Source organism: Canis lupus, chromosome 14, assembly GCF_003254725.2.
Source record: "Canis lupus dingo isolate Sandy chromosome 14, ASM325472v2, whole genome shotgun sequence".
NCBI lineage: Eukaryota > Metazoa > Chordata > Mammalia > Carnivora > Canidae > Canis > Canis lupus.
The window spans coordinates 39,025,588-39,047,795 of NC_064256.1; the positions used below are offsets into that span (position 1 = coordinate 39,025,588).

The window sequence follows — 22,208 nt, forward strand, 5'->3', positions numbered from 1 at the left end:
CATTGACTTGGATTTCCATTCTCCCTATTAAAGGAGGGCAGGGATAGCTACAATCCAAGGATCATTATAAGCAAGAGTTCACTACCCTCCCCGGCTAAAACTTTTACTGAAGCTTTTAAGCATCCTAGTGCAGAAGATCCCAGGAAAAAACAGATCGATTCTTCAATTGTCAAATATTTTTAATCTTAAAAGATGTGTAGATCCTCGGGCCAATGCAGGAATCTGAGCTGACAATTGCTCTGTGTGTGTGTGTGTGTGGTGGCATTATTCTCACTAGAGTAGATGACCACTGAGGATTTCATCCTCTTCAAGGAGACCAGTAATGGGAAACAGACTGGGTTGAGCTTCTCTGTAATGCCAAGACCTCTCTCCATTCAAGGGGATCAAAAATAAGAAAGCTGTCCAAAGCTGTCAAAAAATTATAAAATTTAAAACTGAAAACTATGTGCCTGGTGCTCGGAGTTCGAGAACTAACCGATATTGCCCTTACCCTTAAGAAGTCTATGTTCTAATGGGAGATATGGAGGATGAAATAGGCAATGATAGTCCAGGACAATTAGTGTCTCAACAGGAAGTTCAAGACTCTCTGACAATATATAGGAGGGTCATCTAGCTCAGGTTTGGGAAGTCAGACAAGACATCATGGGAAAAAATCTAAGCTGAGAATGACAAGGTAAAAGTTAGCAAAGAGAAGGTATAGACCATCAAAAGAGAAACAACACCATTTACAAAACTCTAGAAATTGAAGTACATGGCATTTGTCTGAAATATGAGTGATGAGAAACAAAAATAGATTTTGTAAACCAGGATCAGCAAACTTTTCTGTAAAGGACAGATGGTAAGTATTTTAGGCTTTGCTGTTGATACAGTCTTGGTCAAAACTACTCAACTCTGCCTCTGTTTCAAGGAAATACCTACAGACAATATGTAAATGAATGCATTCAACAAAACTTTATAAGAACGGGTGGCAGACTGGATATTGATCATGGCCTTATTTAGCTGGAATCTTCACTGTTCTGAGTGTGGTTCCCAGACCAGTAGCCCTCAGCATCACCCAGGAGCTTGTTAGAAATGTAGAGTCTCAGAACCAGCCCATGACCTGCTCACATCAAATCTGCATTTTACATTCAAGAGCTGCCCAGATGGTTTATAGGCACATCAATATGGGAGAAGCACCTCTGTAAGCCTTGAGGCCTTTGGACTCCATCTTCCAGGCATTCATACTTGCATGATTGTAAGATCCCTCTAGCTGTGATATTGATATTGAAGTACCTGAGAGTGAATGTCCCCTTAAATTCTGTGCCCTAAATACTTTCCTTGCCTCCCTAGGGTCCCAGCCCTGGTAAGGACAATGGACAATAGAAAGCAAGACTACAGGATGGTTTCTGTCCTCCTAGCCTGGCCAAACCTACTTCCCACCAAAACAGGCTTATCTTCAAAAGCTTTCAGGGTTTATTTTCATTAAGTCTCCTAAAGGTTAACCCTTGGGGTGTATTTTGAAGCCATTTTTCTAGAGACTTTTTTTCATACCAGAGCTGGACATCATGTTTGTCTGCTATCCGTTATGTCATCATCTGTTCTTGTATCGGTTCCAGTCTTCCGTACCTGCTCCACCTCTAGAGGCATTTCCAATCCCACGGGTGTGATGTCAGCTTCCAGACCAGCACACAGAAAGCAGCTCTGAGCGTGAGCAGAATAAGGCCCCTTAATTAGGCAAGAAAGGGACTCTGGACCAGCTGTGCACACTCTGAGGGAAGACATCGATCAAAGAATGCATCTCCCTCCCGTTCCTTTTATTTATGCGTTGGAAAATCCAATTAAAGCAGAGCCTGGCACTCTCCTAATTTTTCAGCCACTTAACACGTACAACAGAGTTGCTGGCCATGAATTTAAATACTTGCACACACTCTCATGCATGCACACAAAATAAACACACACATCCTTTTTCTTCCTTATCAATGTCAAGGACTTGGGGACTTGGGGTGTACCTGTGGCCCCTGTAGCCAAAAAGATGATGGAAAATTGGTTAGAATATGTCTGATAGTTGGCTTCATCAACTTCTTGTGCCTTTTCCCTTGCCTCTGATGATCGTATGTCATTTACATGCCTTTCCTTGCTCATTTTGGCTTGTCCTTGGGGTTGGTTCACTCAGATTATGCTGATGTGAGCAAACTGAATATTTTTGCCTTGCTGTTTCACTGCCTTAAGGTTGGACTGATACTTTGTAGTTCAACCTTCCCTTTCTTAGCAGACCCTTGATAATGTATGGCTCCAGGAAAGACACCCATGCAAATTACTGCAATGATCCAGCTTGGACAAAAATGGAGCCTGGGCGTTTCTTGGCCTCAATCTCACTGAACTACTCATGCCTGCAAATGTCCCTTGCCAGGTCAACTGCTCTGCCACGTGGGTGAAGGTGGTGGAACTCAGCACACACTTGTGCACCAGACGCCCAAGGGTATTTCTCCACAGCTAGAGCCAAATGGATGCTTTATCAGTCCTATCAGCATACTTGATACCTGATAGAGTTCACTATTTTGTTAAAAGAATTTTTCTAATGGGGTATATCTAAGGGCATAGTGGTTAGGAATTGGGGCTCTACAACCAGCCAACTTCAGCATGAATGCCAACTGTGTGACCTCGAATACATTTCCTAACCTTCTCTATGACTTAGTTTCTTCATATTTGAAAATGAGGATAATGACAATACCTGCCTCAAAGGGCCATCCTGTGTGAAGATTATATAAGAGAGCACATGAAGGCGTCAGCAGATTGCCCAGTACATGGCAGCACGAATAAATGTCAGCCATGATACCTATTGCTTATTATGAGCAAGGCTTCACTTTTCACTTTAGCTAATCCATATATGTTCTACCCTTGCAGCTCAACTGGAAACAAGCTTTTTATGTGGATAATAATTATAATATATTGACTGTGCTAGCATAACCAATAACCAATTGACAAATAAACTATGTAAATGATACAATTATTTTTCTTAAACAGTATCCTTACATGGTATCAACTCTCTGCTTCTCCTCTGGAGAATCACCTCTTTCCTTCCATGTGGTCCTGCTGTCTATCCTGGCAACCACCCCTGTCCCCATGCTGTGCTCTCACCATCTGAGTGAGCACATGACCAAAGCAAGCCAACATGAGTCTTTTCCCTGAGCGATTTGCAGATCCTGGGAAAGAAGAGTTCCTCTTCCTCTGGTACTGAGGGCCGTGAGGAAAACACAGCTAGAGATGCTAGTTGGCTACCCTGAACATCGGAACCTTAGAAAATTGGAAGAAACTACAGAATGATGCCAAGGCATAGAGCTGAAAGACAGCAGAAGAAAGAGGAAAATCTAACAATGCTTGATTGATGAGCCCCTGGACCATGGCCTAACTAGAAACAACTCCATCTCTAGATTTCCCACATTTGTGAGCAAGTAAAATTCCTCTTTGCTTAAGCAAGTTGGTGCCATCTTTCTGTCTCTTGCAAGCAGAGGAGCCCTGAATGAGCCACTTTTAACTATGTGAGTCACATGGCTATTAAAGCAAGGCCAGCCAAAAGAAAAGAATTTACATTCAATGAGTTAGCATTATGTGAAAGTAATAAGGTTTTTTTTGAAAGATTTATTTATTTATTTATGATAGACATATTGAGAGAGAGAGGCAGAGACACAGGAGAGGGAGAAGCAGGTTCCACGCTGGGAGCCCGATGCAGGACTGATCCCAGGACTCCAGGATCGTGCCCTGGGCCAAAAGCAGGCACTAAACTGCTGAGCCACCCAGGGATACCCAGTTATTTTTTTTTTAATTCTATCATTTGGATCCTTAATTTGAATTGAGGACATTTTACTAAAAGGAATTTTTTATATTTTTTTTATTTTAGGCAGTCATAAGTAGAGATTTAAATAGAAAGGCTAGATAGTTTTTTAATAAACACAATGGTAAATATGCAAAATAAAATTGAGTTGGATTTGTTGTCCATCTATCTCTAAAAAGTCAAATATTATATTTGGAAATATATATATTTACACACACACACATATATGAGCATCTATGTGCCTATATCGAGAGACAGAGGACATGTGAATTTATTGAGTCCCTACTATGTGCTAGGTATTATTCCAGTGTGTTGTGTGTGTTGTTTTGTTGAGTCCTTACGACTTCCCTAGGACGTAAGCATTGTGATCCTTGTATCATGCATACGAAAACTGAGACACAAAGAGGTTATGTTATTTTTCCAAGGTCACATAGCTGCTAGGTGACAGAGCATGGACTTAAACCCCAGATCTCTAGTTCCAAAGCCCAGAATATCTTTCCATTACACCACACTGGCTACCTCAGAAACAATTGGCATTGTCACTGCCACTTTCCCGGTGTCCAGAATGAATGAATGTGATTATGTAAGTGCACTTTACAACACTGGTCTCCAACACTGTGTTCTCATTCACAAAGTTAAAACACAAAGCCACACATTAGCTAATCTCAGGGCACAGCTGCTTGGAATGCCAGCGTCTACAGCAAAAGCCACAGGGGAGAAGACCCCAGCTGGGAAACCATCAGGACTCACCTGCAGCCACTTTTACGCCCTTCGGTGATTTGCAGACTTATTCTAAAATAGATGGGGATCCCTATAGATGGGAGAGTACCCATGCTATCGGATTTGAAAATAAGTGGCTCAAATATAAGCATATTATTTAAAAATTGTGAGGCAAAGTATCTTTTAAAAATGATAAGATCAAAAAAAATAAGATCAGGGGTGCCCGGTGGCTCACTCAGTTAAGTGTCTGCCTTTGGCTCAGGTTATGATCCCGGGGTCCTGGGATCCAACCCCACATTGGTCTCCCTGTTCAGCGAGGAGCCTGCTTCTCCCTCTTCCTCTGCCCCTGCCCCCTGCTTGTGCTGTCACTCTCTCTCTGTCAGATAAATAAATAAAATCTTTTAAAAAATGATAAGATCATCAAATACTTTAGAACATCAGATATTTGATGATGTTAAGGCATGATGGTATATGTTTATATTAAAAACAAGATTCCTTTTTGTAGAGTCATAGTAAATTATTTAGAGATGAAATGACTCATCTGGGAGTGCAGAGAGAGAAATGAAACAAGACTGGCCATGTGATGATAACGGTTGGAGCCAAGTGATGGGACCAGGGGTTTCTCATACTATCCTCTCAACTTTCCTATTTGAATTCTTCCTTAAGAAAAGAAGAAGAAAAAAAGAAAAGAAAAGAAAAGAAGAAAAGAAATATGGACATAAGAATCTAGCTTATAGGGGACACCTGGGTGGGTCAACAGTTGAGTGTCTGCCTTCTGCTCAGAGCATGATCCCAGGGTTCTGGAATCAAGTCCCGCATCAGGCTTCCTGCAGGGAGCCTGCTTCTCCCTCTGCCTATGTCTCTATCTCTCCTCTGTGTCTCTCATGAAAAAATAAATAAAATCTTTAAAAAAAAAAAAAGAATCTATAGCTTGTAAAAGGTAGTAGTGGTTTGCCTCTGGAGAGGGGGCTATGGGGGTAGAGGCAAGACTCAGGTATGGGGAGAGGTGAGATCATGGACCCCTGTTCTCCTGAAAGCCCTATAGTATCGTTGCCTTTTCCCATTATGTAAATATATTCCTTTGAGAAAAATTAAAATTAAATTCTAAAAAAAAAATCAATAAAGAAAGAGCCCATGGGGTCAACCAGGTTCTCCCCTGTTCCACGGCAGATATCACTAATCAGCTGCTACTTAATCTCCCACCAAGCTCCCTCCAGGAGCCTCTGGAATCTTCAAAGCAGCCTGTCCCAGGACTAAACCTTACACAACGTGTACCTGCCTCATGCTTTGCCTGTAATTTATTCTCACAATTTAGGCAGGCTCATAGCTACCCAGGATGCTTGTTCTCCATTACCCCAGGTCAACCTAGATACCCTACCAGAAACGCTAAGGCTAACAGAATCTCCCACACAAGCCCTCAAAGTGAGTCTTCGTGCCTGACTTGCCCTCCACCAGCCTGAGCCATTGCTTCCACTTCTGTTGGAGTTCCTGCTGAGCCCAAACTACCAGGCCGCCTTCAGTCGCTGGCAAGAACATTTTCCTCTGAAGTGCTTTACTGCAGCTCTCAGAACTCGATGAGTGCTAACAGATCCCAGTCCTGTGCAAAAGTAAAACAGTAGAATTATATTTGGGTCGAGTTCTTATGTGTGAGGGCCTTTTCTACATTTGGGCAGAAGTTGGAGTACCAGTCAGGTCTTTCCTGGCGGGCTCACAATTCTCCTGAGGCAAGTAACTACATTGGCATCAATGAAGGTAACGGGCTCATTCCTTCTGTGAGAAATATTGCTGTGAACCAGTCCTCATTCCTTCTGTGAGAAAACTTGGGTATGGTTTAATAGGCCTCAGTCCTGGGCACCCCAATCCTCTCAACTCCCTGCCTTATTCCAGTACTGGGCTCCTCAGCCAACCTTGTACTCTTATCTTTCACACTAAACCCCCAAAAAAATAGTCATTCTTCAGTTCTTTCACTTGAGACACTGAAAGGAGGAGGAGGAATTACTATACGCTAGTTTTCTCTACAGCCAGGCACCATGCTAGAAGCTTCCTAATTCATCCTAACCACAAATCCTATGAATCAGATTTTACAGATACAAACACTGAGGCTTGGATAGCTTGGGATTCTTGTCCTTGCCACAGAGCAAGAAAGTGCAAAACAGCATTCAATTCTAGATCTTTCTGAATTCAAAAGCCTTTGTTCTTCCCCATCCAGATGCTCCAAAGAAATCTACGCTTAAGACAGCCCCTCACCAGTACCAAGCCCAGAGCCACAGTTTGGAGTCAGCACATATGCCCACTTGGAAATGTTCACCACTTAGAAATAAGTTTAGGGGAGATGTTGGAACCCATGAACTCAGCCACTTCCCAAATCACAAATTACAAAGGAGGTAAATCTCCATAGGTAAAAAGCAATTACTTTATAGTTCCCAGGATCTGTGTTATGCTTATTCACATTCACATTCCTCAGGGTCTTCACATAGACTTTGGTCAGGACCTTCCTGTGTGCTCTGTAGCCTGGGAAAAGCTGGTGTTTTTATGGTCTTACTTAAAGAAGAAACAGCAGAGCAAAGAAATAAAAAATCCAACCAGAAGCCAATTATATAAATAACAGAGTTTGACTTGTCATTCAAATATGGCACTAAATGTTTAACCCAGGCCTCTGGCTCATCTTGACACTGCCTAGCCTATCGAGGCCCAAGACCTAAAGTTGACATCCATTTCCAGCCTAAGTCCCAACCCACACCTCCAGGTAGTGCCATTCACATATTCCATGCAGGGCTAGCCTCTGCCGCTGCACAGCCCACATTCTCCAAAGCCAGACTGGCACCAGCTTGCAACAACTCTCTAAGTAACTGATGGAGCATGCAGGTAAAAGATCAGTAAAAAACATAGACAATTTGAAACCTGATTAACCAACTTGACTTGACCTAATGGGTGTATTTAAAACCATCTGGAGAATACACATTCTTTTTAAGAGCATATGAAACATTAACAAAATAAGCCATCAAATGGACCAAAAGAAGTCTCAACAAATTTCGAAAGATTGAAATAAAAATATTTTCTTTGATCACGGTAGCATCAAGTAAGAAATAAGTATCAGACAGAGAAATAGAGAATCACCAAATACTTGGAGATTAAGCAACATACTTTTGAAGAACTCATAGATCATCAAAGAAATCAAAATGGAAATTAAAAAACATTTTGAGTCAAGTGAAAATACAGCATATCAAAACCATTGGAAAGCTGCTAGAGCAGTGCTTAAAGTAATATTTATAGACTTAAGTGCATATATTAAAACATAAATGAGTATATTAAGCATCTGCATAAATTTTAAGAGAAGAAACACTGAAAGTTGATAAATCTCCATCTTGGGGCACCTGGGTGGCTCAGCAGTTGAGCGTCTGCCTTCAGCTCAGGGCGTGATCCCGGTCCAGGAATGGAGTCCTGCATCAGGCTTCCTGAAGAGAGCCTGCTTCTCCCTCTTCCTATGTCTCTGCCTCTCTCTGTGTGTCTCTCATGAATAAATAAATAAAAATCTTTAAAAAAAAATAAGTTTCCATCTTAAGAAACTTGAAGGAAAACCAGCAAATTAAATCCAAGATAAATAGAAGGAAAGCTATGATAAAGGTAAGTGCATAAATCAATAATAAAATAAATATACAATAGAGAAAAATCAACAAACCAAAAACCTGGTATTCTGTAAAGATTAATAAAATTCATAAACACCTAGCTAGACTGATTTTTAAAAAGAGAGAGGGATCCCTGGGTGGCGCAGCGGTTTGGCGCCTGCCTTTGGCCCAGGGCGCGATCCTGGAGACCCAGGATCGAATCCCACATCAGGCTCCCGGTGCATGGAGCCTGCTTCTCCCTCTGCCTGTGTCTCTGCCTCTCTCTCTCTCTCTCTGTGACTATCATAAATAAATAAAAATTTAAAAAAAAATAAAAAAATAAAAAAAAAAAAATAAAATAAAAAGAGAGAAAGCACACGTAATCAGTTCCAAGGATTAAAAAGAGGATATCCCCAGAAATCCTACAGATATTTAAAAAATAATAACACAATATTATGAAGAACCTTATAACAATAAATTTGAAAATATAGTGAAATAAACAAATTTCAGGAAACACAATTTACCAAAACAGACATAAGAATAATAGAAAATTTGAATATTCTCACATCTATTCAAGACATAGATCCCTAAAGACTCTCCACAAAACAAATCACATGCTCAAAGGGCTTCAATTGTGAATTCTTCACAAAACTTTTCTGACGAAATAAAAAGGACTTTTCCCAACTTTTTGTTGAGGACCATAATATTGATATCAGAACCTGGTATAAGAAAACTACAGATGCAGAAATCCTAAGCAAGATATGAATCATATCTAACATATCTGATAAAAGATATCAGATCATGACCAAATGGGATTTACTCTAGGAATGCAAAGTTGATTTAACATTCTAAAATAAAGTAATTAATCATATGAATAGAATAAATGAGAAATAAATATGCTCATCTCAAATATACTCATAGACACAGCATTTGATAAAATTTGATAACTTCATGACTTAAAGAAAATAAAAAGCTCTCAGCAAACTAGAAATAGCAGAGAAAGTCCTTAATCTGATAAAGGATATCTGCAAAACTCTACAACCAACACTCTTATAGTCCTTCTATTCAATATTATACTAGAGCTCTTACCTAGTATAATAAGGTAAGAAAAAGAATTAAGTGGTAAAATGATTGAAAAAGAGAAAGGAAAACATCAGTATTCAGAGGACTTGATTAAGTATACAGAAAGAGTCCAAATGAAACTACAAACTGTTAATTTAGCAAGGTTGTTGGATACAAAATATAATTGTATGTTTATGTACACTAAAAACGATTAGAAATAAATTTTTAAAATGCCAGATACAAAGCACCAAAAATCATAAAATACTTAGGAATAAAATCTAACCAAAGATGTGTAAGATCTATACACCAAAAATTACAAAGCATTGATGAAACTACTGAAAGATTGAAATAGACTAAGGGATAGAACATTTTCATGGATTAGAAGACTCAGTATCATTAGAATGTTGATTTTTCCTAATGGACTTGTAAATCCAATGTGATCCCAATCAAAATCCCAGTAGGCTTTTTGTGGAAACTAACAGGTTAATTTTAAAATATATATGAAAATTCAAAGGACAAGCCATGGAAATCTTAAAGATCAAATCTGGAAGGCTGTAATTGGATAACAAAAGCAGTAAAGATAGTAATGGAAACACAGTCATCAAGAAATGGGCCAATGGAAAAAATAGAGAACCCAAAAATAGACCTATGCATACACAGTCATCTGATTTACAATGATGATACATTATAATTCAGTGAGGAATCTTTTTAATAAATGATGCTGGGTCAAATGGATCTGCGTATCGAAAAATGAATTCTGATCCCTTGTCTCACATTATGTACAAAAATTAATTCAATACAGATCATAGATCTAAATGTGAAGGTCAAAATAATTATGCTTCTAGAAGAAAACATGAGAGAATATTATAACTTGGGGTGGGCAAAGATTTCTTAAACAGAACACAAAAAAACATGGCTTAAAAAGTTTGAGGGGGTCCCTGGGTGGTGCAGCGGTTTGGCGCCTGCCTTTGGCCCAGGGCACGATCCTGGAGACCCGGGATCGAGTCCCACGTCGGGTTCCCGGTGCATGGAGCCTGCTTCTCCCTCTGCCTATGTCTCTGCCTCTCTCTCTCTCTCTCTGTGTGACTATCATGAATTAAAAAAAATAAAAAATAAAAAAAAAAGTTTGAAAAAGGAACTTTCTTAATATAAAGAAATTCTGTTTATCATAACCCAACATTAAAAGACTATATAGACTTGGGGATGTCTGGATGTCTCAGCGGTTGAGTGTCTGTCTTTGGCTCAGGGTGTGATCCCAGAGTCCTGGAATCGAGTCCCACATCAGGGCCTTGCAGGGAGCCTGCTTCTCCCTCTGCCTATGTCTTTGCCTTTGTCTCTGTGTCTCTCATGAACAAATTAATAGAATCTTATAAATAAATAAATAAATAAATAAATAAATAAATAAATAAATAAATAACTATAGACTTAAAGAAAATTATTTATAATTCACAAATCTGACAAATGACTAATACCCAGAATATATAAAGAGCTCCTACAAATCAATAAGGAAAATGACAACCCAGTGTTTTGTAAAAGTGAGCAAAAATCTTGAGCTTTACAAAAGGAAGCCAAGTGGCCAATAAGGATATAAAAGTTGCTCAACATTACTAGTCTTCAGAGAAATGCAAATGAAAACCACAATGAGATATCAGTACAAAACCATCAACAGAACTAAAATTAGAAGGGCTTACAATACCAAGTGTTGATGAAGATATGGAATATTTTTGACAGGTGTAGTGTATTTTATTTAGTACAATCGCTTTGGAAAACTGTTTAGCAGTATCTACCAAATCTAAACATATGCCTGTGCTATGACCCAACAATTCCACTCTTGGGTATATTAACAAAGAGAAAAGATACATGTGTCCACCCAAAATATATACAAGAGTGGCACCTGGCTGGCTCAGTTGCTGAAGCATATGACTCATGATCTTAGAGTTGTGGGCTCAAGCCCCACATTGATCATTGATTACATATATATATATATATATATATATATATATATATATATATATTCTTAGCACTTTAACATGTAATAGCTCCAAACGTTAAAAACCCAAATTTTCATAAGTAACAAAATCGTTAAATAAATCATGGTATACTCATAAAATGGAATATTCCACAACAAAAACAAAAACAAAACACGCACACACACACACACACACACACACACACGACAAAGAAACAAACAAAAATAGGGACACCTTGGTGGCTCAGTTGGTTAAGTGACCAGTTGTCAGTTTTAGCTCAGGTCGTGGTCTCAGGTCAGGAGATCAAGCCCCACATCTCTGCTTGAGATTCTTTCTCCCTCACTCACTCCCCTCTCTGTTTCTCTCCCGGGTTCACACACGAGCACTTTCTTTGTCTCAATAGCTAATATAAATAAATAAAATATTTTTTAAAAAACAAGCCAAAAAAAACAATAATTCTGCATTCAACAACATGGATGATTCTCACAGATATATTGAGTGAGAAAAGCGAAACCTCAAAGAGTACATGGCATTTGATTCCGGGTATATGAAACTTAAGAACAGGCAAAACTAATGTGCGGTGAAGGATGCAGAATAGTGGTTATCTTTGGTGGGAATATTTATGGTGAGGGAGGTGAGGGACCATTACGGAGTGCTAGAAATATTACAAATCTTGATTTGAGTGGTGATCCCACATCAAAATTCATTAAGTAAACTGTATACTTCAGATTGAGAACTTTGCTGTTTGTAAGTTCTAAACAGTCTAAAGGATGTCTTATGTCTTGACTACTAGAAATTAAAAGGATTGACGTTTTCTTCCACAAATTTGTCTCTACTGTTGGCTTGGTTGCACAGCTATTTCCCAGAGTCAAGAAGATACTTGAAAATATACTATTTATCAAGAGTGTTACGGACTGCCTCATACAAAACTGGTGTATCAAATGGAATCTTTTTCCTTGAAATGTATAGTTTGTTTGTGAACACGGATTATATTCATTTCCAGTTTTCCACTTGGCTTTCTGTCACAGAGCTTCTGTTTCACTTTATCAGAGGAGGCCAATTATATGGTTCTAGGAATCCAAATCTCCGAGGATTCCCTTATGTAATAAAAGCACCCTTAAAAGAAATGCTCGATCCTCCTATAGTGGCTTAAACCCCTGTAGAAGTTTTATTCTTTGTTCTTTTTATTATTTATTCTTTTTTGTGAAAGGTAGCTGTGTCTCAAAACAGCAACCTTTCTTGCAGACTGAGAGAGAGGAGTAGATAGGATTGTATGTGTGTGTCCTATGAGTGTGTGCACATAAACTCATAGAGTTCTGGATACAATTATACACTTCTTCCTAAAAAGATACTGAAAGTTACCTTTCGCTTCTCTTAGGAGCATAATGAGTGTCAGAGGAATATAGCAGGCACCCGTGTTGCTAAAAAGAAACAGATTTTATATGAAGATATAGATTTTATATACAACCTGACATTCGAAGACAGATACTTTTGCCAATGATATGGTTAAAAAAATAACAGGATTGTTTGGTTTGGGGTGTCAGATATTCAACTAGAAATTGGTCAAGCAAAATCAGGGCCTGGGGAGGTATTGCTGTGGTTCACAGAGCCAGGGAGGGCTGCAGGGATCAGAGCTGATCTGGGCATCGACAGAGGAAAGCCAGGCACCAGAACATTTTCTGTTATCTCTCTGGGTCTGTATGCTGTTGGCTATTTTCTCTACTGCCAAGGGGCCTTCTTTGTTATAGAGAGCATGGTCACTCTATACAAAAACACCCTCACTGCCAGAACCGTGTTCTAACTCTGTGGGGAAGACTTCCGATTGACCTGGTGGGGACATGGGACAATCCTGCCCCAGTTGCTATGGCTCACAGAACAGGCATGGGCAGACCAAAGTAATAACAGTCTCTGACAGATGAGTTCTGAACCCCAGAAAGGCTTCACAGCCTAATTCAGCTTTAACACCCCATTTATTCACTTCTTCACACATCCCAGACCATGTCATCTTCTTCACTTTCTATAAAGTGTCAGCTTTCCATTTTTTAGCCTCTGCCTGAGACCTTTCCCACAGCCTGTCAACACTCTGAGCCAGTCCCAGACCCTGATCTCCCCCAGCACGTATGCAGGAAAGCTTGGACAACCTAAGAGATTGACAGGAGAAAAGACCATATAAAAACATTACTGATTTTGAAAATAAGTAGCTTGCACATACTTCAGATTTCTTATATCTTGATTCATTTTAACGTCCATAAATAGCATTGGTCAGCTCTCCATGGGCACATCCTTACACATGCACTTGCTACTCCCACAAGGCAGAGCAATCACTGGCTGTCTAGGTTTACACAACTTCAAGAACGAAGATCCACAGGGAGTATCTAAGGGAAGCTGTCTGGGTGAGGAATCTGGCATCTGGGAGCCAGAAGTTAGAGATTCTAGCCTCACATGATTGGCTGGGTGATCCTGAGTGATTTGCTGCATCTCACTGGGTCCATTTGCTCATCAGTAAAATGAGGACATGGGACTAAATCCGGGATTGGCAACCACAGCCCCCCAGCCAAATCCAGTCCACTGCTTCTTTTTATAAATAACGTTTTATGGGGACCCCTGGGTGGCGCAGCGGTTTAGCGCCTGCCTTTGGCCCAGGGCGCGATCCTGGAGACCCAGGATCGAATCCCACGTCGGGCTCCCGGTGCATGGAGCCTGCTTCTCCCTCTGCCTATGTCTCTGCCTCTCTCTCTCTCTCTGTGACTATCATAAATAAATAAAAATTTAAAAAAATTTAAATAAAAAAAAATAACGTTTTATGGAATACAGACATGCTTAGCCCTTTTAAGTGTTCTCTGTGGCTGTTTCACCGCTGCTTCAGCAACAGTCTATTGCAATGGAGTCTATTGTGGTCTGCAAAGTCTAAAATAGTTACTATTTTGCCCTTTCCAGAAAGTTTGCTAGATTCTGATCTTAAAAAGTCCTCACAAATAAGATAAAAATTAAAAAATTTAAAAATGGGCACAAAACCATTTCCCTTTGAAAATATTTCAAGGGCAAGTAGTTTTTACCCGAATTAAGCAGGTTATTGTCACACCTCTCATTTTCTTTGCCAGAATGATTGCTGTTTACCCAAGCCACAGAGACCTATGTCTTCACAGGTAGAGACTAGCAGGAAATGTATCAGTCAACTGCATTTAGGCAAAATAATTGTCCGCCTATTTTTCCCTCGAGCGGTGGCAACTGTGATATGGAAAATTCGAACACTCGTCTCAGGGCTCTTCACCCACGTCTCTTTGGTGGCAGAAATAGACAAGGATTAGGAAGATAAGGATGTCTGTTCAGGTCAAGGTGATGCGGAGTCGTGAACACTACTGAACCCCGCGCAGGTGGCGATGGCTGGTAAAACAAACAAGGAAATCTACTGGTGAGGGGCAGGTTTGAATGTTCTATTTGCCTATTAAAATAACAACAGTTGCTGAAAATGCCATTTGATTTTATATTGGGTAGGGCTGCAAAACTGCACTCATAAAACACTACCCACATTTTTCCATTTCCCCCTTTGTTGATGCATAAAAACGTGAAAAACACCAATGTGTCCATCCTGGGAAGCCTCCACCTCTCAAAGATTGCTTTTATAACATCATGCTGATACAGCAGAAAAATCAGAAGAGAGTGAGCAGGGGACCCTCTACACACACCACACACACACACACACACATACACATGCACATGCACACACACACATGCACATGCACACGTGCACACACACACACACATACACCTCTGACAAAAAAAAAAAAAAGGAATCCAAAAGCAATAACCAATTCCAAAATGCCAGGAAGCAGGGTTATAAATTTAACACACACAGCTCCCTCTTCAAATTCCCAGTCCGTTTATCAAATTTTAAAAACGAAATGACAAGTTAAGATTATTAGTCAAAATATATAAATAAATCACCTTACATCTGTTATTTCCAAGGTCTGTGAATGATTTCACAGCGGTTAGTTGTAATAAGCGAACACAGAGGCAACCTGGCTGGGCCCGGGAGCAGAGCTGGCTCAGGTAGAGCTGGCCGCCCGCCAGGCCTCAGACAGCGCAATTAGCCGGAGGCAGGCCCGGGCCCGGGCTGCACAGAGAGGCCTTCCCGAAGCCGTTCGCTGAGACTTCTGCCACCGGCAGCCCTGACATCTCAGCCACCGCCCGCTCTATGGTCCGCTACACATAATTCCGTTGTTTGGAGAAAGACCTTTTTTTAGAAGTCTCTGAAAAGCGAGGATTAAGTCAACTCATCATAAATTCCTCCCGCTAAGGCACCAACTCACGGAAAACTTTTTTTTTAAAAAAAAATATATATAGTTTGTCAAATGCTTTGGGTTTGAACGAAATGCCAGGATGTGGGAGTCATAAATTATGTGGTGGAGCGGGAGGCCTCACAGAGCATGAGGGATGCTGGAGTCCTGTGTTCAGGATGAATTGCTGGACGATTCTCTGTCTTCGAGATCGGTTCTGTTCTTCGCCTGTTTAGATTTAGACAACAGCCGATGTTAACAGCCCTTCTGTGGCCGCCAAATGCCAAGTGTAAACAGAAAGACAAGGGGGGGAAAAGGTCTTTGGGCCTATTCGCCTCGGCTGGCCCAGATCCACGTCTGCCACGCAGGCCTCCCCCTGCCCTCCTGGCATCATTCCGCCACTGCTGTTAATGGTATTATTGGTGTTGGACCAAAGCCAGCTGTCTTCCTTTTCAAACCAATTTGTCCGATAGCGTGGATTACTGTGTTAGGTAATCTGTCACTTCTCAAAAAGACCAATCTTTAATGCCCCTCCTATGCACAGTACTCTCTGAGTATTTGAAGGCACCACGATAGTATCCTATGCCCTGCTTACTTGCCTCAGAGTAAACCACCCTCACGTGGCACCGTCCCAGCTAAACAACAAAAGCATTTTAAAATACAGAGCGACACAAATCTAACTCTCTTGGATTATTTATGCAGTACTCCTAGACAGTGAAAGCAGATCTACACCCGCCAAGGAAAAAAATGATCCCATAAAGTGCCTAAAAATCATCTGTGACTTGACCTCATGAGTAGTTCCTGTGATGAACCCGAGAAGTCAGTGCTCTCCAGGCAATTTCCTCAGTTCTCTACTTCACTTTGTCAGTACAGATTGGGAATAAGAGGGGTTTTATTCCTTTTTTTTTAAAGAACATTTCCAGCATGTCCTCCATAGAAAATATGGATTATTTTCAAGAAGGATATTCACTGCTTGGAAGGCTGAGTGCCTGTCTCAGGTTTCTCTGAGAAGGTTTCTCTAACTCAAGAGACGCTACCAGAAGTCATGGTCATATTTCCTATGTGCGGGTGTCCGTTTGAAATTGCATTTCTACACATGCAACAGAAACCTGACTCTACCAACTTAATCAAATGATAATTAGGGCAAATGATAATTAGCCACCTGGTGGCTTAGCGGTTTAGCACCCTCTTCAGCTCAAGGCATGATCCTGGAGTCCCAGGATCGAGTCCCACGTCAGGCTCCCTGCATGGAGCCTGCTTCTCCCTCTGCCTGTGTCTCTGCCTCTCTCTCTCTCTCTGTGTCTCTAATAAATAAATAAAATCTTTTTTAAAAATGATAATTATTTCCCAAACATAATAAGAAGTCCTGAAGTGACTGATCTGGGCAAGTGCAGGAATTCCTCAACGTGAGCCAGGTCCCCAACTTGCTCACCTCATCCTCATGCTTCTTACCATGGTCCCCAGATGGCAGTCTACCCCCAGGCTCCTGTTCTAGACAGAAAGGGGAATGGAAGAAAGTGACACCAGCCTGCAGCAGAAAAGCAAAATCTTTCCTTCCAATCTCCAGCAAATTTTACTAATCATCTCACTGGGGAGGTAGGGACACTTTGCAGCTGGGTACATCACCTCCCCAAGTAGAGTTAGGTTTCTCTCAGTGAGACAGAGGGAAGGGGGATGCTGGGAGGGTCTCCAGCAGAGTTTACCACAGTGCATTCCTAGTTACCGAACTCTATCCAGAGGAGAGGGCCACTTCCGTGAAACAGGCTGTCTTCCCCAAGACTCCTGCAAGAACCTGAGGCATTCACTCCCTAAGAGGGATCATTTTGACCTAAACTCCTAGGGGGTTAAATCCTGACTTACATCATGCCTTGAGCAGAATGAGCAACGATGGGATCCAGGTGTGAATTCTGCAAGCAAGTAGTTTCAAGGTTTCTTCATTCAAGACTGGCCATAAAACAGGAACCGAACATGTAGTTATTAAATAACAACGCCACCACAAACCTCTTGATTACACCCTTCACTGTCTCATTAGAGTTATCAGAGGACACGATCCTGTGGAGAAGGACAACCTCCTGGCCCAGCATATGGCAAAAAGTTGTCCCTATTGAATCAAAAAGGCAAAGAGGAAGGGAAGAAGGGAAGAGAGAAGACGCACACTCTGCTTACAATACAAAGTAAGGGGATGATTATTCACTTTAACAAATGGGTTTCCCTAAACGATTTTTTTTAAAGATTTTATTTATTCATGAGAGACACAGAGAGAGAGAGAGAGAGAGAGAGAGAGAGGCAGAGACACAGGCAGAGGGAGAAGCAGGCCCCATGCAGGGAGCCCGATGTGGGACTCAATCCCGGGTCTCCAGGATCACGCCCTGGGCCGAAGGCAGTGCCAAACCACTGAGTCACCCAGGCCGCCCTCCTTAAATGATTTTTAAGAGAAGATTCCCAATATCTTTACAGCAGCTCAATCAATATGCTTCTTCACAGGAATGCGTCTAATTGCACAAATGTCACCAGACACTTGTACTTTATAAAGACAGTGGGACAAGCTTGGTGAAACGGCAGTGACTGTTAAAGCCACGGAGTGCATACACAGCGGTTCTGAACCATCTGCTCTCTCCTATTGTTTTTTATTTGAAAATGTACGTAACTTTTAAAAGCTCTGCCACTAGGAAACTAAAATAAAAGTTCTGGTTTCCTTTTTTTTTTTTTTTTTTAAAGTCTATTACTCCCTCTTCTGACTTAAAAGGAGAGTGTGCTGTGTAAAGAGCATATCCAGGTCGGCCGGGAAATACAGAACGGGGACTCATTAATTCATAAAGCCCATTTCCAAATGCAGCAAAAATGGTTTCTACTGTGAAAAAGGAGCACTCTTTTGAGAATATGTAAAAGCTAAAGACGTGTTACTGTGGTCAGAGATGGCATGTGATGTGAGAGAAGATTCTCTTTGGAAATTATGTCCCCAGAGACCCTCTCTCCGCCTGGCAGCAGGGCCATAGCACTTGATGTTCAAGGCACATGACAAATGCTGTGCTCTTTTCCCCAACATCACTCCTCGATAATAAGTAGAAGGAATTCCTCCTCTTGATTTTCTAGAACAAACTTCTTAGAGGAAGGCCATGACTTAGACACAGCTGACTTTGTGAAGGAACCATACTTCGTATCTATTACTATGCACAAGAGCATTCCTCATTCTTGGTTTAGTAATAAACCCAACAATTCATAAATAATTCCAACAATCTAATGCATAAATGTTATTTTATTTCCTTTCAGGTTATTATTTTTCTTCCCAGGTTATTTCCCTTCACCCTGCCATCCACACAACCAATTCTTTCTCAGTTACGCCTCTATCATTGTAGGAATTCTGGAGATGAAATCATTTCCACACCATTTGCCCAGAGATATCCCTTGTCTTGTAGGGTGCTTCTACTCACCTCCCTATCTTCCCAAACCCTCAGTATGTTTCCTCAAGTTCAGAGGCACATTAAACGTTTTCATATTCATTCACTTATTCATTTGCAATGGGAACCAACTCATCGCAGTTTCCCACATCACCAATAGAAAGATCTATTTCCAGGGTGCCTGGGTGCTCAGTCGGATAAGCATCTGCCTTCAGCCCAGGTCATGATCCCAGGGTCGTAGGATCAAGCCTTGCATTGGGCTCCCTGCTCGGCAGGGAGCCTGCTTCTCCCTCTCCCTCTGCCTCCCTCTACCTCTGCCTGCCACTCCCCCTGGTTGTGTGCTCACTCTCTCTCTCTCTCTCTCTCGAATAAATAAACAAATCATAAAAAAACATATCTCTTTCCAAAAGATGTCATAGTGCATACACAAACCATTTCTATTTTCTATTTCCAAATAATAAATGTAGGACAAAACAACTAAAACCAAATGACCCTGAGATGAAAAACAAGTTGGTAACATCAATTTAATTACTATCTTGGAACTGAAGGCCCATGATAATCCTTAACAGTTGCAATTTTTTTCCTGATAGTTCTATTTGGAGCACTACGAAAACACTTCAATTTTGTATTATTGTAAGGCCAAAATTGCATTGACAAATGAAAACAAAGCGTTAGCTTGAAAATAGAACTTTGCACATCAAGGTGGCTTGCAAAGCAAAACAGACCTATGAGCTGCTACAGCATTTGTACTGTGTATATTACCAAATTTGTGGTGAGAAATGTCAGATGGCTTAGTTCTGGTTAACTCTTCTTGTCCATGTATGTGTGAGAGGTAAATATAATACACATGGTTAGGGCCAGTTCTGCTCTTTTGAAGATAAAAGCACCAAAAAAGAAAATGTTGGCAGTTCTCCGTATACCACCAGGGCAGTTTAATTTGTACCATATTTTGCCACGACAGCGGAAATGGGGACCCCCTGGAGCTATTTGTGATGCATGATGAAGGTGATATTGGGAGAAGGGAAGTGAGCAAAATCTTGCAAAACTACAGAAGGTTCTGGTCGCCAGGCTGATGCAGTATTGTAAATCCATGAAAACCTGTTTCAAAAACAAATTTTCAGAACTATAAAGCAGAATGGTTCTTCCAGCCATGAAAGCTTCCCCCTGTACAGTACTGCCATTTGAAATACGAATCCTCCAGGGACCCTGGCAAAGGGTAGGTCTGTTTAAAGAATGCCTCCAGTATTAACAGCCTATTTTTATGCTTTAAAAAAATCATTAGATAGCCACCAAAGAGGATTTTGATGAAAATACTCTTTAAGAATGTCATACTTTATTAAAAGCTTTATGGGGAAAAAAAGGAGAGCTCCACCACAGGGCACATGTAATAGATATAAAATGCAGAAATGCCCAAGAGAAAGGGCCACACATTACAACATCCTTGGAAGGAGGGCTTGCCTTCAAGAGATGCTAACCAGGGTGATGTTAGTGCCTCGAATTTATTACCATCAGGGCACTCTGGCAGGAAAAGAAGTGCTAGGACTTGCCTCATACCCTAATGAAAGCTCAGTGTTGTTATGTGTACAAGCCAGACACGTGCAGTGTGTGCAGAGCAGCACCAAATTTGTGCCAACATGGCATCAACACCTATTTGATGTGGTGTAGTAATGCTGGGCACAGCTTGGGCTCACTGGAATGATGTGCTGAAAAACTGGAAGAACCTATTCCAAAGAATCTCTTTAGGAAACTCTAAAGAGGATGGGTACAGAAATGCAAAGAAGGAAGGATCTTATGGCAACATTTCAGGGAGGCCACATCCCTGGCAGCCCTTCGAGATGGTACAGCTAAGTCATTGATCCAACCAACGGTAAACATCCCTCAAAATCCATCAGCTGTCAGATGCACAAGACTGGAGGGGGCTGCAGGAGGTCTCATAGCCCGTGTCTGGACCCGTCAAGCAGGCTCTCAGGAGAGTTGGCAGTGTATCTTCTAGCATTATCTATTACTCACCTGGGGACTGTGGGTACGTTAGTTACTTTGCTTTGTTTTGTTTTTTAATTTCCTTCACATTTGCTTCCAGGCTCTCTGCATGAAATCTGTAAGAGATAGAGCATAGTAAGTATAGTTCTACAAGGCTATCCCAGGAAGGAGCCCTACTGAGATTTCAGAGCTTGGTCTGCAAATATTTCACTGGGATCTTGATGCTCTCGATGTTTTTGTGAGGCAAAAGAGCATCATAGAAAAGACATGGAATTTGGGGTTACGCTGGGTTTGAATACTGAATCTTCTCAAGTCCTGAAGAGCTGCAGCCCTTGAATTCTCTTGTCCAGAACCCACCTCACCTCTTCTTTATCATGTCACATTGGTAGATCTCTTTGATGTCTTTTGCAGCCCATAGACTACAGGGACAAGAGAAGGCCCTCACCTTAAGTTCTCTCAGGAGGGACAATTTGCTGTAAGTCAGTAACAGAGAATCAGTTCGTCAAAAACTAATTTGCTCAAAATCAATAGCCAAAGAGCCCAATTATCTGAATTTTTCAAATTCACTGAATTTTCCAAATTTACTAATTCATTAAAACTAGTTTCTTGCAACTATTTGTAGAGTTTACAGATACTTGTATTGAGCAAAATGATCTTCAACAGCTGTTGAAACAAGACTTTTTCAAAGTTGTAGTTAAAAGCTTCATCTTCTCTTCATAATGCGTGTTAAGGAATATTGCATTGTTCAAAAGGAAAGAATCACCAGGTTTGGTCTCCTTATGAATATATTTAATATTAACAAAATATATTTCATCATTAATAACCAAATTTCATCATTTTACAAGGTAATCTTTTGGTTTATACTGATTTCTTTGTCATGTTGTTTTACGTAATTTTGTCTTGTTCTGAGTACAAATTGAGACCCTGCCACTTAGTCTCAATAGCCCTTGCCAACTGGCTTCATCTCCCCATGCTTTATTTCCCTCAACTGGAAAATGGAAATAATTATAGCCTCTCCTTCGCAGGGTTGTTGGAAGGATTAATCTAGTTTATTCATAATATAGAGTGCTTAGAAGAGCAATTGATACATAGTAAGGCTCAAATGAATGTAAACTACTATTGTAACTTTTTAAAAAATATTGTATTAAAGCATATCTTTCAATACTTAGGTCACCTTCAATGGATTTTGAAAACTCCTTACATTGATTCATGCTACACTCACCCCCAAACCCAGGAAATGTCCTTCCTTGCCTCTCTTGTACTGTGATAGCACCTTGAACAGACCTCTATGAAAACATGTGTTCATATCTACATCCCCACTGGACTGTGTGCAGAGACCACTGCCTGTTCATCACTGTATGTCACGGTGCCACCATGCTTGCCAG

At 40.8% G+C, this 22,208-nt stretch overlaps 1 long non-coding RNA gene across 1 annotated transcript in view; it reads right to left on the reverse strand.

Moving 5' to 3' along the window:
* Window positions 1–22,208, reverse strand: part of LOC112670600 (uncharacterized) — a 59,307-nt gene that overhangs the window by 36,916 nt on the left and 183 nt on the right. Inside the window, exon 2 of the long non-coding RNA XR_003143060.3 lies at window positions 20,854–20,939. This is a non-coding gene — a long non-coding RNA (uncharacterized LOC112670600). The remainder of the gene's footprint in view (window positions 1–20,853; window positions 20,940–22,208) is intronic.